The sequence below is a fragment of the Seriola aureovittata genome, chromosome 11 (assembly GCF_021018895.1).
Source record: "Seriola aureovittata isolate HTS-2021-v1 ecotype China chromosome 11, ASM2101889v1, whole genome shotgun sequence".
Lineage (NCBI taxonomy): Eukaryota > Metazoa > Chordata > Actinopteri > Carangiformes > Carangidae > Seriola > Seriola aureovittata.
In genome coordinates, this window is record NC_079374.1 from 16,167,063 (window position 1) to 16,184,571 (window position 17,509).

General features: G+C 39.2%; 1 protein-coding gene across 4 annotated transcripts in view; it reads right to left on the reverse strand.

Moving 5' to 3' along the window:
- Nucleotides 1–17,509, reverse strand: part of LOC130177156 (hyccin 2-like) — a 45,143-nt gene that overhangs the window by 24,950 nt on the left and 2,684 nt on the right. For all 4 annotated transcript variants that reach the window (XM_056388630.1, XM_056388631.1, XM_056388632.1 and 1 more), the window contains exon 2: nucleotides 3,657–3,741. The gene's annotated coding sequence lies outside the window, so the exon portion shown is untranslated. The remainder of the gene's footprint in view (nucleotides 1–3,656; nucleotides 3,742–17,509) is intronic.

Consider the following 17,509-nt stretch of genomic DNA (forward strand, 5'->3'; position numbering starts at 1 on the left):
TATCAGCCCAAGCCTTTTACACGCTCCAGTGACAGTTTGGATACAGACTGTAGGTTGCCAAAATGAGAGAAACAAATGATTCTTATGGAATGGCAGATGTACGCTTCAGCTCACTATAGCAGACCATCCTCTCACTATCTGACACCAACACCCTTCACCAAAGATTTGACATGACTGAGCTACCGTCACAAACCTTTAGGAGAGCCAAAAGCAGAGGTTAAAAGCAAGAACCAGGTCTATGCAGGCCGCAGGGCTGAGTAAAATCTGTAATCATCCACTCTGACTCAATGAAAAACACTGACTTTATAATGTCTTTCATGAAAAATGAGAAAAAATATTGAATTGCAAGGCAAGCAACCCTGGGCTACAATTTACAACCTGTAAACTGCTATTGATGTCTTTAACAGCAACTTCACAGAACTGGCCTATATTGTAAATTCCTTCAGATGAACAGAATCCCTGACTCAACAACAGGTGTTGAATGAGTCATGGTCACTATGGAGTCTCTCCCTGACAGCAAGAGCCAACAATTAACACAACATCCATCCTCACCATGTGCCATACGTTATCTAAGACAATGCTTGAAGTTTGTGCCATTATCAATGACCCTGTGACTCAGAGGACATTGTACAATTGTAAAAACTCTTTGAAAGTGTGTCAGACATGAGTTTGGTTTCTTACTTCAGTCACCTGTGATCAAATACAACAGTGCATGAGCCTTTCGCCTTGGGAAAAAAAAAAAAGCTGTGGCCCATAAGCTTGTTGTGGTTTTGACTTGATGAGATTATGGATTAGGACTAACTCAATAAATTCAAAGTGGGAAGATCCCACTTAACATTCCTGGCTACAGCCTTTGCTGGCTGACTGTATGGTATTCTCCTACAGCTAGCATTCTTATCCACACACTTTAACACATTTCTCTTTTCATCAAATATGGTAGATGTGATGTTCAATTGTCATAATTAAGGGACTATCATATCACATACAGTATACAGTCCATACAAACGATATCTAGAGACTCCACTAAAGTGGTTTGGAATGAGCCGTCTCATCACTGTTTGCCCTCACACTGTGATTATAAGCAGCCACGACATTTATGTCACAACCTAAGATCTGATCAATTCCATTTCTCTTCCTACCTTTTGTTCCTCCCTTTGGCACTAAAATGCGCTCCCACAGCATGCGACATGTGACAGAATAGTGTCGTAAATAAACTCATTGCAGCGGTATCTGGGTCAGCGTCCTTGGTTAACTTTCTGACACGTGCAAGTTAACAGAACTAAACTCAGACCACGGAGATTATGCAGACAGCCACTTAGAGAGTGAAGAAGTAGAGTCACATGAAACTGAGGATTCAACAGTAAAATGCTGTATGTGTGCAAAATTGGGAACATGCACACACACACACACACACACACACACACACACACACACACACACACACACACACACACTTTGTCAGATTTAGCACCCACTGCTTATAAGATGTTCACACACTGTTCCTTTTTGTAAGCCCCAAACAGTGTCAAACTGGGTGCATGTGCACAATCCTAATGCTCTCTGCCACAGTAAACCATAATGTCTACACACCCCTATTTAATCTTATTTGGTGCACCCAAATCATTGCAGGACTGGAAATTAGCACAAGCTCAAAGCGGTTCCAGATTTACACATCTGTTTTGTAATGTTTCTCGCAGTTAACAGAAAATACCACACTGAAATGAAAAACAATAACTGGTAGTAAATGAAGAAAAAGTCATGATGAAAACAGTTTTCAAGGCCTGAACAGAAATTTCACATGTACTTAAGGGATAAAAGCTCCATTTAAAAAAATGCCATTCGATTTTTTCGATATTAACCCTTTTATTTTATCCTTATTTTATTTAAAAACCAACTGCTCATATCTCAACTTCTGGGGTGTGACTTGTTCAAGACAGGCAAAACTAGTCACTTGACTTCTGTTTTATCATTTAAAAGTGAAACGTTGAAGTACTACCAGTGTTTAGAGGTTACCATGATACACAAATCCCAAATAAAACCATGCATGACTCCCTGAATGGTGCAGATAAGCCTGAAAGTGTTATAAAACAGGCTTAGAGGAGCAAGATATCAGATTTGCTGTTGGGTAGGAGGAGAGACAGTGATCATGTTCACTGCTCAGAGCAGATGACGATCTGAACAAGTGGAATCTTTTGTGAGCGCAAACTCTTTCAATCTGCGTGAATTGAAAAGCTCCATTTAGTAAGCTTGTTCAGCTCTTCATGAAAGGCAGACTCATTCATTTCCTCTGGCTTGTCAAACTGTCAAAAACTCACTGAAGTAAAATTCACCATTGGCAGGACAGGCTTACCGGTTGCCATGGGAACTGTAGTCAAGTGACTTTCAGGCAATATTGCAGGAAACATAGTCACAATCTCCTCTTCCTGAGTGAGCACACTGATTAATGGCCAGCAGTGTTTTCACAGATCATTAGGATGTCACAGAGAAGTTGACCTCTGACCGTTTGGATAGAAAATGTCATCTCTTCATCATTTTGTCCTTTTAGACATTTGTGTTATATTGTGTCATAATTAGCGTATGAATTCTTGAGTTATGGCCAACAATGTGTTTTGTGAGGTTACGGTGACCTTTTACCACCAAAATCTAATCAGCTCATCCTTGAGTCAGAGTGAATGTTTGTTGTCAAGACTACACTGATATATCGCATTTTTCCTGACAATAACATTTTTCATAACTGATAATGACAAACAATCAATCTATATATTCTAAAAAATTATAAATAATAATAATAATAATAATAATAATAATAATAATGCACATGGAAGACTTAAGAGAACTTGGTCCACATCTTAAATGAGCCAAATGTTTTGACAAACATGCAAGTAAAACAATCAGCTTTCTTCACCATTCTCTTTCAGTGACATTAGAGGCAGTGGCCGACAATGTGGGGAGAAGTCCATGTCTTACTAAACTTTCCACTGTCCACCTTTGTGATGCTAATCTGGGCTGAACTGAAAAAAGGCATTAATGTAAGTTTCCTGCTGTTCAGTGTTGGTAAAAAAGTTAAAATAGAGAAAACAAAAAAGAAATGGATAACAGAATCCAAGTACTATAAATTCTCATATAAAATCTAGTATTCAAATAATGGCCAATGCTCAAATAGCTACAAATAAAGGCCAGTTGCCAAGAAATGCTGGGGAAAAAAACCTACCTGTAAAAGGAAAGCTGTAAGCTGTAAGACTTTTAATGTGAAATTGGAGGAACTGTTGAGTGCCATTTAAAGTGACTTAGCATCATTTGGCAAAAAAGGAAAAGTGCATCGCTAAACATGACTGTTGCTGTACAGATGAAATGAGGTCTGTAGAAATTAACACTACAGAGACTTTATCAAGACAAAATGGTTTGCATTAACTGTGGAAATTAGAAAATAAAGGTCTTTTTCTAATATAAGCCTGTCCCAGTCTCTGAGACTGAGGTAAACTATTTGAGACTTTACAGCAGTCAGAAAATACGTTTATAACAATGGAAATTGATTTTTATAGGCAGAAACCAAGAAATAGAAAATAAGAGCTTTGCAAATCAGCTGTTCATGAGTACCAATAAAATACAAAACATGAGGCAGTTTGAGAGGATCATTGTTAACCCATTGTATTTACCTCAGTATCCCAGAACTCAGATCTCCACTGGGAGAGGCAAATGGTTCTCCGCACTGTCACACATCTGTCACTCACTGACGGTCACCTGCAACAACAGGGGGAAAAATGATCCATGAATATGATCATCATAGAAAGGACTGTCCTAAGAAAAAAAAAAATTAACTGCATTTATATAGCTTAAACATCAGTACTCTTCCAGCATGGCAGTCAGACAAACAAGTATGAACACTAGAGACAAAACTCACTACAGTCTTGGGGTGTGGCTTATTTCAAACAAGAAATTTAAACTATAATATATAATAAAGATAAATAGGATTATATAAGAAAGATAAATAAAATTACATAACATAATATTGTCATATGTCATATCATTAGTTAGCAGCAAAAAATATTTCGCCTAATGTGTATTTCTTTCCTGAGTGAATCAAAACGATCGATTGCTTTTAAAGAAATTACAAATAAACTTCAAGGCTGCAACAAACTATCATTTTTATTATTGACTAATCTGCCAATTATTTTTTTAATGAATTGTTTGGTCTTTAAAACATTAGAAATGGCTAAAAAAAAAAAAATGCCCATCACATTGTCCTAGAGTGCAAGGAGGCATTATCAAATGTCTTCTTTTGTGCAAAAACACAACCATTCAAAACCCCAAAATAGTTATATATTTATATTTACCATGATGTGAACCAAGAAAAACAGCAAATTCTCACATTTTAAAATATTTGGGCTACTTGTAAGTTTTCTCTTTCGCCGAGCGTGGTTACTTGCCAGGAGCAAGGTGTTTGTCGCTTGACAAGAGCTTCGGCCATCATGCTACTTCTTCAGGGCAGATTGAAGGCTACAGTGAGTGGCTATTGGGAAGTGACAAGACAGGCGGGGGCTAGCTTGTTAGCTAACTTCAGTAGAAGAAAAGATGTGATAGAGACAAGAGTTGACACATTGGTGTTGCTTTCCACCGCTGGAGACAGCTCTTGGTGAAGAGTTTCTTCTAGACAGGTAGGTAAACAGCTGTTAATGCTAACGATGGCTATGTGGCAATAGCAAAACTCACAAATAGGTGCTTTAAATGATTAATCAATATTCAAAATAGTTGCATCTTAATTTTCTTTTGTTTGGCTACTTGATTAATCGACTAATTGTTGCAGCTCTAGAGATAGATGGCTTAGAGGTTTATTTGTAATTCCGTTCAAAGTGTTTCAAAGAATGGTTCTGAATCAATCTTACTTTGTTGAGAGAGGAAATTCTACAGGCCAGCAAACGACATACATGACAAATAATCTGTCAAGACAATGAACAAAGGAGCTGACCACATAGAGACTCAGTAACCAACAGATGGTTGCTATAACAGCATGACCCTCCACTAAAGATGCACAGTTTTAACATTAAAAAACATGATGTAGAGACGCCTTACTAACAGGCATTCAACAGGCAAACAAATAAGATGCAGTTTTTGTTTCATAATGGAAACTGTGCATTTCTTTTTTCTTTTTTTTAACAAACACTTTGTTTTAAAGGTTATTTTGAGTCATGGCACAAGGAGTACATTTTCAAGTTCCCTCTTGTTGCATAGCAACAGTCAGCTGGCCAACTTGTTGTCCTCGGCTGCTAAAAATGCATCTTGAAGATCCACACCCATAGTATTTACTGTATTTGGCAGAATGAATGAAGGCCTCAATGACACACAAGAAGATGCTGTAGAGAGTTCGCTCTGCACTGCTGCGTGTCCCTGAGAAGCAGACAGTGCCATATCGCTGAGCACTGCATTTGATGTTCAGTGTTTGCAACACAGCCTTGTGTTTACCTGAAGGACCCTTACATTAGTAATTCATCACAAAGTGTCGAGGAAACTACCATGCAGAGGTCCCATCTGTCTAAGACTATGCGTTTACCCTCGCTATCTATTGAAAGCTGCAAAGACGCTATTTATTTTCATTTGCCAGATAAAGCCTACTCGTTGTGTGACTCATAAAAAGCAAGGGGAACAGTGGCCCTAGGTTGAGTGAAGACAGCAAAGGGAGGGACTATGAATAAATAATATAACACAAACAAAATCTGCAACATGAATATGTCGGATGACAGAGTGATGTCACATAAAAATAAGGTTTGAAAGGGAAATATCTTTAATTCTTTAGAGCAAGATACCACCACAATAGTCCCCTTTATATGTGATCAACCTCATGACTGTATGTCATTCACTCTATATGGTAGAAATTACAGTATGTCTCAAACTAAGGGTGGGCCCATGATATATATATTGGGGCAATATAAACGTGGATATTTCTTCCATGCAGTTCATTACGGTAGCTGCCCCTTTAATATCTCCGAGTATATTAGGCCAATGTGGGCAATGTTGCAACTCAATGAGCTGGACTGCCTCATGGCAATACTGGATTTTGATACAATTTTTGCATCAGTGTAATGAAGTCCTGTTGGGTTAGCTTAAAACTGACAATCCATGCGGTTCTTGTAATATTAACAATTCTTCACAATTCCTCAAGTGATTTCTCAGAAAATCTATTATACTGTGATATGGATAGAGGATTAACTCCGTAATGCCAACACGAGCATGGGAAATTTTACAGGGGTGATTTTCAACTGAATGAAATGTTTCGTACAGCACTGTGGTCTGTGTCATGAATCTTAACTTTCAAATCTTGAAACAGCATGGCAAGTAGATCATAAGTATGTAAAGAAAATATACACTGTGTTTTTTCTTCATTTAGCTTATAAACCTTTTTCACCAATTTCTTAATTTCAGTTTTTAAAAATGTATTTTTATTTTTCCTTATTATCATTTTTTTTTTTTTTTTACAATAAATGTATTAGATATCTTTAATAAGTCTGTCCCATTGTCTATGACTGACTCCTGCTTTACCAGGCAAGTAAAATAATTATTTGAACTGCAGGGGACTGGTCTTGTTGCACATGTCGGACAGCATTTTGTAGGTGCTTCAATTTATATGGTATGAGATAAACTGACTGCAATGTAACAAAAGTAGATGCATCTTCTTCAAGTCAGTAATTCCAAAAGGGCTTTTGCCTTATGCCTAATCTATAGGGTAGAGTTTCCCCATTAGATCCAACACAAAAGCCACAGTATTCGACGTATAACTACTGTAAGACAGAGACACAATAAACATCTAACTATGGCTGGTAAACAGGAATAAAAATGAAATAAGAGAAATGAAAAGCCATTCTGGTAACAACAATGTATAATTAGCTGGAACTGTATTGAGGAACTATAGTGTAATTCCTCCCCACTCTTCACTCATCTCATTCCGGTATTTGCGTGTGTAATAACAACAGTGCTCTCTGGCCAGCCGTCACTGTTGGCTAAATATGTCATACACCTAATGAGGCCTGGCGAATGACAATAACCAAACTTTCCTTCAAGGGCCGCTCTTCCTCTATGCAGGACCTCCTCATTGTGCCGTGGCGGACCTCACAAGGGAATAGGAGAGTGCCAACCCATCCTGTTTACGGCACTTCAAACCCCAAATAACAATGACATTGCTAGACACGCTGCTAAACGGCGCACAAAGTTGAAACAAAGCCGACAAGTATATTTTGTGCATTGAGTTTCAACACAATATGTTCCTTTGAATTTGAAATCAGGCAATGGTGAAGCTTCCCCGAAAACAACAGATTGTTACAATTATTAAAGCTAGTACTAATCCTTTATCATCACAATTTTACCTTAGAACTACATTCAGAATCACAGTGTCTCTATAACACTTGCAGCAACACATAAACACAACCAGACCTTCATGAATGTAAATTTTAACTCCAGAACTGCCCATTAAGACCGGAGTGGCTAGGGTTGACACCCGTCACGTATAACACGGGATTGTCACGTATTTGAAAATAAAATGCTGCGTCCTGTATTGAATGTATTTTTGTTCATGTTATGTCCTCAAAATGCTGTGAATAATGTAACATCAAGTAATAATTTTGTATAATCTTCCCGGGACTTTAGGTTGCGGTGGAAACGCAAACAACAATTGGGGCACAGGAACCTTTTAGCTCATTAAGAAAGTACCTGGAACTTAAAGTCCCAGGTACTTTTTGGTTAACATTTTTCTGTGCAAGAAAAGTACACGATTGTCTTATTATTTGTCCAATCTACTCCCTGGACTGAGCAAAAGAAAGGGAAACAAGACTGCGGACATGTTTGCGGTTCTGCAAGGCCTAACTTGGATACAGCAGTGCATTGAGCTAAATGTTAATGGCAGCATGCTAACATACTCATAACGACATGTTGATAAACTGTTCAGTGTCTTAGTTTAGTATGTTGTCATGCTAGCATTTGCTAATTAGCACTAAATTCAGCTGAAGCTGGTAGGAATGTCATTACTTGGAGAGTAGCCAAAGTACTTATGACAATTTAAAAAAAAAACGTTTTGATGATGAAAGTTATTACAATTGAGTCAATCATTGGGTACAACCGAGGCAGAGGGAAAGTCAGGGGATTACAAAAGCTATTAGGATTTGATACCTGTTTCAAAATACAGGTATTAAATTTAATTCAAATCCATTCAATAGATATTAAAATATTTCACTAAAATATGTCAACCTCATAATGGCGCAAGAGGAAAAGTAAACAGACTGACATTGCCATTCCTTGATTCATGCCTCTTGCATGGCACAAAAAAAAAACCTGGCTTGTCAAATACTCACATGAAGGTGGTTAATACCGACAGTTGTAAACTACCCAGGCAATTTTCTTGTATTTTAATCTGTGTTCAATTTGATTTGAAAATTTTAACGAATGGTTCAAGGAAAAATGGTTAATCATCAGGTTATACTTATTTTCCTTTCTCAGTCTCTACACAACATGCATTTCTTTGATGATGATGATGATGATGATGTTATGGTGCTGAAATAGTGGAACCTTTCACATACCCACTGATTAATACATGGCTGAGAAAAGGACCAGTGAGCTGCACAGTCATGCAAATACTGAGTGCTACATGTTGTTCTTGCACTTATGAGGGAGGGGAATAAACTGCTCATTCTCCACACTGACTGACTGTTACCTGCCAGGAAGCTCGGCAGTCTCATGACTCATTAAGTACTGTATTTGTTAGCTAAGTTGGTCAGTGAGAATTTCCCTTCATACAATCAGTCAAGTCAGAGCTAAAATCCAAAACAACAACATAAGCTTAACATGCCAAATGTTGGGGCAAGACCACTATGTGTGTGTGTGTCTGTGTCTGTGTGTCTGTGTGTGGCTGTGCCATGACTCCACTCTCACCCATGGACAGTCTTATCCGCTCCTTTCCTCTACCAGCAGCTGCCAGGACATACAGGGCCAACAACAGCTGCAGCAAGCTAATCGACATGCTGTGCAACTCTTTAAACAAGCGCCACAAGCATGCTAATCAAGTCAGTTCTATGACAGTCACTTCTATGCTTATCCCACACTGCTGCTCTGTGTAATGTATGTGTGTTTACCTTACTGTCAGTGTAAATGAACCTCATAAAGTGGGGCTTGGTTGTAGATTACATCAGGCAGCAAGCTACAGTACAGCTGATGATAATGACGTTAAAAGGTGACAGGTGACACACAAATCAAGAAATTTAGGCCTACAATCTATCCCCCTTAGTTGCTGGAGTCTTGTTTCAACTGAGTTCTGAAGGGAGGGATCCCTCAAGCACCTCACAATACTCATCATTTGGTACAGACAGATGAGTCATGCGAGTATCCGTGACTAAGTGACTCATTAAACCAGTGTAAACAACCACAAGGTTACAGCCCTGCAAAGTACAGAGACCCACTCTTTACCACTGCTGCACTCAGAACCAGAGCAGGGGAGAGGTGACAGACCTGAAGATTTAAATCTTTAATCTGTTCCTGTTATGAGCTACAGTAGAAACCTCCCTTACTTGTGTTAGCTGAGATAAAACCAATCGACATTCAACTTGTATTACTTCTTTTTTGGGACGCTATTTCACATTCTCCCTGCCAGTGTTGGCAGTTTTGTTGTTTTGCTTTGTGAATGACTCACTGTTGGGTAACAGCAGTCATGAACTGCCTTAAACAACATGGAAATATGCGACACAATCAACAACACTTATCATTTGAATGCCATCTTTCAAAAGGGTTATTCCAGTGAGATATTGCTGTAGTTGCTACATGATGGAAAGGAAACAAACCGTCATTTTTTACCCCTCTAAAAGGGTACTGGAAATTTAACCGACCACGTGTCATAATGTATGTTATAACGTATGCAAATGCTGCAGTAGCATTATTTACACCTGTGATGACTAAGTAATACTAAGCAAGGCAATACATTTCAGCATACTGTGTAAAGAAATGTTCTAAACACTTCAGCAAAAGACTGTTATTGTGTGCTGCAGACCTCTAAACATGAAGTAGCAGCTGTGATCAAAACTAATATGAACACACAACTATTTGTGAGTAAAATGATCAGTTTGGCAAACTGTCGTGCCATAAGATTAGTGAGAGGATTTGGCAGCGGAGGAGTGAGGAGAGTCAAAACAAAACTGATTTCATTCCCTGTTGCTCCAGCAAAACATGGGGCAGACTTGCCTCTGCTGCCTTACAAAGGCAGACAGTAGTGAGTAGTATGGACAGTGAAGGTTTTAAGTTTGAAGGCTACTCAGCTTTTATCTCACGTTTATTCTTCCACATGTAAACCCAACAGGGTAACGCCTCAAAATATAATGGAAGTCAAAGAAAAGGCATATGTGAACTACGGTGATGAAATCCAAAGTAAATTGTCTTTGTAATAGTGACAAACGCCAAAGTTGGCAGATCACTTTGTTGCCTTGCATCAAGGAATGAAAGAAAAAAAAATTACCAAAAAAGCAGAGTGCACATGTAGTGTATGTGTGTTTGTGTCTGTCTCAACTTCTCCTCTCTGCCCTAAATGAGCAGTGCCAGGTTTCAACAGTCCAGCACTGGGGATTTTTCAAGGTCAGCTTAGCTCAGTCAGCCATGAATTATTGAGCTTGAGCAAGTTCTGTCCCTGTTCTGTTTGCGCCACATCTGACGCTGTCCTTCTGCCTTCAAGTTTGGTCGCTGTGACCATGACAAAATGAATATCCAACAACGATGGCCTGACAATTTAGTTGGTCCCGCTGGGAAATTTTCCTTGCTTTTAACTTCTTCAACAGGAAGGTCAGAGCACAGGGTCAAATGCAGACCAGGAGGAATTCAGTGTTGTGCTCAAAGGCACGCAACACACACAATTATTGTGCTATTTAAATACACTGTACTTTCTAAATAGGTGCTATTTCAGATAAGACTATATGATTAAACAAAGATGAGTCTACAGGGGTTTAGATGTCAGGTTTACAATAATCTGGGACAGTTTCAATACCACTGTGAGTTTTGTTTCAGTCTGCTGTCCAAATGCAACAAACAAAAAATATTTTGTTTCCCAGCTGCCCAAGTATTCCTGTAAGACATTTGACAAAATCATGAAGGAGTTTCACTCATCCTCCTGGTGTATGTGTGTTTGCAAGTGGTCACTCTTCATGGAACACACACACACACACACACACTTTATCCAGACACTTTCCCTATGTAGGGGATTAACTCTAATACCTGACCACAGTGAACCAGTCTACTGTAATCTCCATCCCCGTGCCTCTCAATCGTAACAAGAACCAGCCACTCACCCAGTGGAGTAGGCTGCCTGCACAAGAATAGATTGGGGCTTATTACTAGCAGATACAACACTGGAAAAATATCACTTTTCAATGTTTCTCTATACAGAACGATGACTATATACAGGTATATAGATGGACGTCAGATAGAGACGTCAACTGATACCAAGGACTTTGATGAATAAAGGTCACAAACAGGCAGTCAACAGTGAGTGAGGTCAAAATGTTCCTGTGTGAATCAATAGTGGCCATAGGACACACTCACAAAAAATACTCTACGGGCACACACAACACATACTACAGGTGATAAAACAGAAAGAAAGAAAGAAAGAAAGAAGGAAGGAAGGAAAGAAAGAAAGAGAGAAAGAAAGAAAGAAGGAAGGAAGGAAAGAAAGAACGAGAGAAAGAAAGAAAGAAAGAAAGAAAGAAAGGAAGAAACAAACAAACAAACAAAAAAGAAAGAAACAAAGAAAGACAGTCCACCAAATGGAAGAGAGAAAGAGACAGTGAAATATTGGCTACTCTATCTCCCTCATCCTCTCCTCATCTCTCATAGGCCAGGCAAGGGGAACTGAGGCGTACACGCATCCTGGGCTAAAATTAGCTCTGCTGCAGCTGCAGGACCAGACGTGTTGGGATGGGCCCGTGTTGCAACTAAGCACACACACACACCCACACACACACACACACACACACACACACACACACACACACACACACACACACACACACACACACACACACACACATAGGGTTCCACAAATTAGACTGAGTGAGCAACAACACACAACAGCTCAGGTGAATGCCAACAACATCCTGCCCCCTTCCTCTCTGCTCCTCAAACTGAGGCATACAAATGCTTTCAATGCAAATGTTGTGTGTATACAAATCCACATACAGGATGAACACGCACACAAATGCATATGTCTGTATTGAGGTCCTCCAGAAAGCCCTACACTAACCTCATCTAGACATATTAGCATTGGGATCGAGGAGGAACAACTAGTCTTATAAATGCTAATGGAATTTCAAACATTTGGTTTGCGATCTTATCCTCAAGACTAACAGTGAATTCTTGTGAATGATGCCCTGTAATTTTCAGACAAGTATCATATTAAGTAGGCACTTGTAGACCACAAGTGTTAGGCTGTGGAGTCTTAACAAGTCTGGGCTTTCCTTACAAAAGTCTTTTCCAATTTAGTAAGTCAAGTGCTGTCATTCATTCTTAAACACATAAAATATGTCAATAATGCATCTTTTTAAAGTGAAGTAATTCTGCAGAGAGTGCAAAAATTATTTTGGACACACAACCATTGTGATAGTGGAAGAAAATACAGACTTAGTGGATTATTGTGTGCACCGGTAGTGCAATTCAATACAACTGTACAGCAATAAATCCCATCCCCATAAAGGCTGTAACGTAACATGAAGTCTTGATTCAACAGTTTAGCTATTTTCTAAGCCGCGGTTAAAGTATTTCTAATATACTAGTGTAAACATACATTATCAACATATAATAATGTTCAAAGAACATCATAGAGGTTAATCAACACTTCTCAGAGTGTACAAAAACTGCTAATGTAGTACAAGTGTACTGCATTGCATCAAACTGAACATTTGCACCCAATAAGCAGTGTCAAACAAGAGCCATGAGGAGGTGGGGATTGTTTTTATGAAAACCTTGGCAGTCAGAAGTTCACTGACAGTTCAAACTACAGACACATGACCACTAATTCCACTGTATTTAGTGCAGCTGCTGACAATGTGTGCATGATGTGTGTGCGTGTGTTAACTTTACTCTAGAGAAATGGAGGAAAATGCTGTACTGCCATATAAGCCGATCAGCAGTCTTCTAACAATGGGCCATCTTGGGCTTTCGTGACATGCCAAGACCACTGGACTGCCCACGGGCCTGAGACCACAGGATCAGCAAAGGGGAAAAAACAGAGGAGGGGGGTACATTACTACATCTCACCACCTCAGTTGCTGAGGGGCCTGCAAAACCGCTGAATACCAAAGAAAGTGAAGCCAGAGAGCCTGGCCTCTCAACTTCCTCCCACCCAGAGACACATAATAATTATTAAATCAAATGTTTTCCTACAATAGAGAAAACAACAATAATGTGGGCTATACTGTAGCTCCATCCATTACACTGCCGCAGACCCAAAGACATTACACTAGCTTGACAATGACAGAGTTCTGATAGCAATGGTAGCCAAGTTAATAAGCATTAGCCATGGAGCATTAGCCAGACTTCCCCTTGCCAATGAACTACTCAGTCACGCCAAGTATTTTTAGACTTCGAGATCTGAAAAAATTAATTATGCAATGCAAACTGTTCCTTTTAGGCTTTCAACTCGCTTTTAACTGTCTATATTTGATCGGCTAGGTTGCATACTTAAAAAGAAAAATCCCCCTTCCTCTTGTTCCCAGACAGTGTGCAGAAAACTGGCAGCATTAGCAACTAAAATAAATGTAAAGGAACACGTTTGTTCACAGGTGCCTCACTCTCCAGTGAACATCTCTCACAGCTTGCTTCAGCAAAAGCCTCCACTTTCCTTCCCCTTCTTTTCCACCATATCACAACAACAAATAACTGGCAATAATTCAAAGGCTCCTGGAATCAACCAGCCTTTGGCATCTGTTCAACTTCAGACAGGAGCTGAGTCGTGATCAGCAAGCTGAGCAGGAGAGCAGAGAGCTGACCGACAGGAAGGTAAAGCCCAGCACAGAACAGAGGCTGTGAAAGGATGATGACCTATTACCTAGGTTTAAACACACTGACCATTCAGCCATCTTAATGACACAGAGCTTGTGTTTCCCCTCCAAACACCCATACACTCTCACACCCGGTACCACAGAGCTAAAGTTCGGTGCCTTGGAGTCTCATGTAAACTGTGTTGAGGTCAACAGCAGGATGTGTTGTTTCCTTCTGTTCAAGTGTTGCAGTTGTAGAAAGTCAAATGAGCCAACCTGGTCAAACTGCTCAACACAGCTGTAACTTTTTGTGGGGAACAGTCTTGAATAACAGAAATAACAGGAGGATGACCATCACCTCTTACTAGAAATTACTGTTTAAAAAGCGTCACTGTGTGAACGCCAGCTTATTTCTTCCACAAAGTCTCAACTTAGTTCTGTCCCATTGTGCAAATCGTGAGTGATGTTCAACTATCCCAGCGAGTTTGACCCCTGGGCCACTTGTACAGAGCAGAGGGGTTGGTCATTTATTAAGCAAAAATGTCAAACATTCGCAGGCACCAGCTTTGCCGCCTTTCTATCGCTGTAAATTGAATACTTTAGGGGTTTGTACATTTGGTCACAGATTAGGCAGGACAATAAATAGAATCAATTAAATCAATTTGAATTATAGTTTTGTGTAAAATGTCTACACTGTGAAAATTGAGTTATTAAAAGATGCACAGAAAGGTTACTTTCAGTCAAAAGGTATTGGTGGTGATAGCTGGCAACATTAGATCTCTTGAGTCATGACAGTACTGTAAATTGTCACGTGAATAGCTCCGAGACTGCTGTGATTCTAGGTTGCTCTCTCATAGCCAATTGAACAGTCATATCGTGAACAAAAAAGGCACTGATCTCCTCCTAGCTCCTGATTTTGGTTTATTGACAAAAGGTTACCTGGTTGTGAGAGGTGAAGCCTTTGGACTCGATTGAAAAGTGTGCACATTGTACTTTGTTCAGTCTGTCCCTGCCTGATGGGTAACTAATGCTAGCGAACTGTCTGCAGATGTCACACTAATGTCTTGTCAAGAAACAAAAACCGCAGTAGATGAATTGGTGGGTGAAGTTTTCTGCTTAATCTCTGCTGACAGTGATTATTACTCTGCTATACCTAGATGAAGCATCTACTGATCGTCCATTGGTGTGTGAAATAACAAGTATTTTTAAATATCCATAATTATGAGAGTGCATCATATGTTCACCTCTGTAGATTGATCAAATTAGTTAATTACTTTCAACAAATAAAAATTATGGACTAAAGTGTGTATATATAGCTGTTTTTCTTTTTCTTTTCTTTTCTATTTATTATCAATAAGGTGTTGGACAGTGCAGAATAGTGGATTAAAGGTTAAACACTTGATCTTCCAGCATCAGTATTGTATTAATAATGGAGGCGTTGCTAACGTAGCACTTTCTGAAAAAAACTGAAGGAGGTGAAAGTCTGTGGCATGCTGAAATCAACTGTACAGCAGAAAGAACAATGAAAAAGCCTTTCACCACTTCCATGGGAACAAGCCATATCGCCGTAGGGATAATACAGTTAATCTAACCTAATCAAAACATTCACACACGTCCAGCAAACCTACCCTGTGATGATGACATCAGAGTTTAGCGGCAAAGGCCACTTTCCAAATATAATCTGAGATTGTTTTAAAAGCTTAAACTGCATGCACATGTAATCCTCATGTCACCTGCCAACTACTGTCAAACCACAACAACAAAACCAAAGTGTAGTGAATTTGATAAATAACTGGTTCAGTATGTTCTCTTCTGATAGTTTATTGATACACTGGTTACAAGCATTGTTAATATTGAATCATTGTAAATTCTGCCTTATGCCAATGTAAAGATGTGTTACATTTGAATAATACAATATGGCACTCATGTAAATGTTGCTGTATGTGTTTTAAAGGCTAAAGCTATGCAGTTTGTTACACGCTCATATATCGTCGAAAAATTCTGTAAAACGGAAATATAATAGTGTTTGAATGTAGTACAACTAGCTGCTGCTAAACAGGTTTCCTATAACTTCAGTAACACAGCTAGAACTGCATCAATTTGTCATTTAATCAATTAGTCAATTGAGAGAAAATATATGTATTTTGAACTACTTTTTTCATCATCTTTCAGGCAAAAAACACCAAACATTTGCTGGTTCCAACTTCTCAAACTACAGGATGTGGTGCTTTTCATTTCCATATATAATGTGAACTGATTATATTTTTTTTGGACATTTGGTCGTACCTAAACAAAAAATCTGAATACATAACACTGTGTGAAATTCTTTTGCTATTTTCTATTATAGACTAATCAATTAAATTAGAAAATAATCTACAGATAAAACAATGATGAACATATCATCAGTTGCTGCCCAAAACAAGACTATTGTTATGAAACATCAGTCATCCTCCTGCCTCAAATTGCAGTTTGCAGAATTGCCTGTATGGTAATACCATCATTAGCTTGGGCAATATACCCTGCCAATCCCAGACCTTTTTGCAATCAGTTTTGAAACCATTGATACATTTACAAACAAGAGAGTACATGCATCATGCTGCTCCACCTCCGTGGAGCCCCCAGAGGAGCAGTATGAACTCTTGTTTGGCTGACAGAGAGACAAGGAACTCAGCGTGTGTGTAGGGGGTGGGAGCTTAGGGAGGGGACATACTGTACATCATGGAGACAGCAAACGCACAGCCAGACCTCATACCTGGCAGTGCAGTGAGTCAGCAGCACTACAGCTCTCTCTACATGCCAACCACATATCCAGCTGATTCTCAAGACTGTCTGCACGCAACACAACTAGAATGACTCCATTGGTGACTTTTAAACACATCAATTTGGTTACTGAATGATAACGAACAAAGAAAAATAACATAATCAGTTTCAGAGATGCTGCATGTCCAAACTGCCCAGGGCAGAATTATGAGGTTTCTCATTCAATGCACCTCTAGGGACAAAACAAATCAGATTTTTTTATATTGGAAGAAGAGGTAGGGCAGGGGGCTGGCTGCTTGTGTGATCCTCTGGCTCTGTGGGATCAAGTACAGTGGAAAATAGTCCCCACTGCTAATCCATGGCAGGCTAATTACAGCTTTGATCCCCTAGGCGTGTGCATCACCATAGGTGGGAGGGAGGCTACACACTCTGGGGCTCAATACAGTTACGGTTAGATTTGTTTTGGTGTAGAGCTGTCTTAATAAGCTCACAGCTGCTGCAGATGTTTGACCAATAAATGACAATGTTGTACATTATTAGTCAGCTCAAATACTGGCACAAAGTTTACAAGAGTTGACTTCTGCTTCAAGTGAAACCCTTTTGAAACATTTAGATAAGCTAAAGAGTTTTTTTTTTTTTTTGTACAGCACATATCCCCTTAACTACAGTATACTGCTCAATAAGTGATTTCAGCAACTCACAAAAAGATCCAATACGTGTTAGTGCCTTCTGCTCATCGAATAACTTGGGCTGGATAA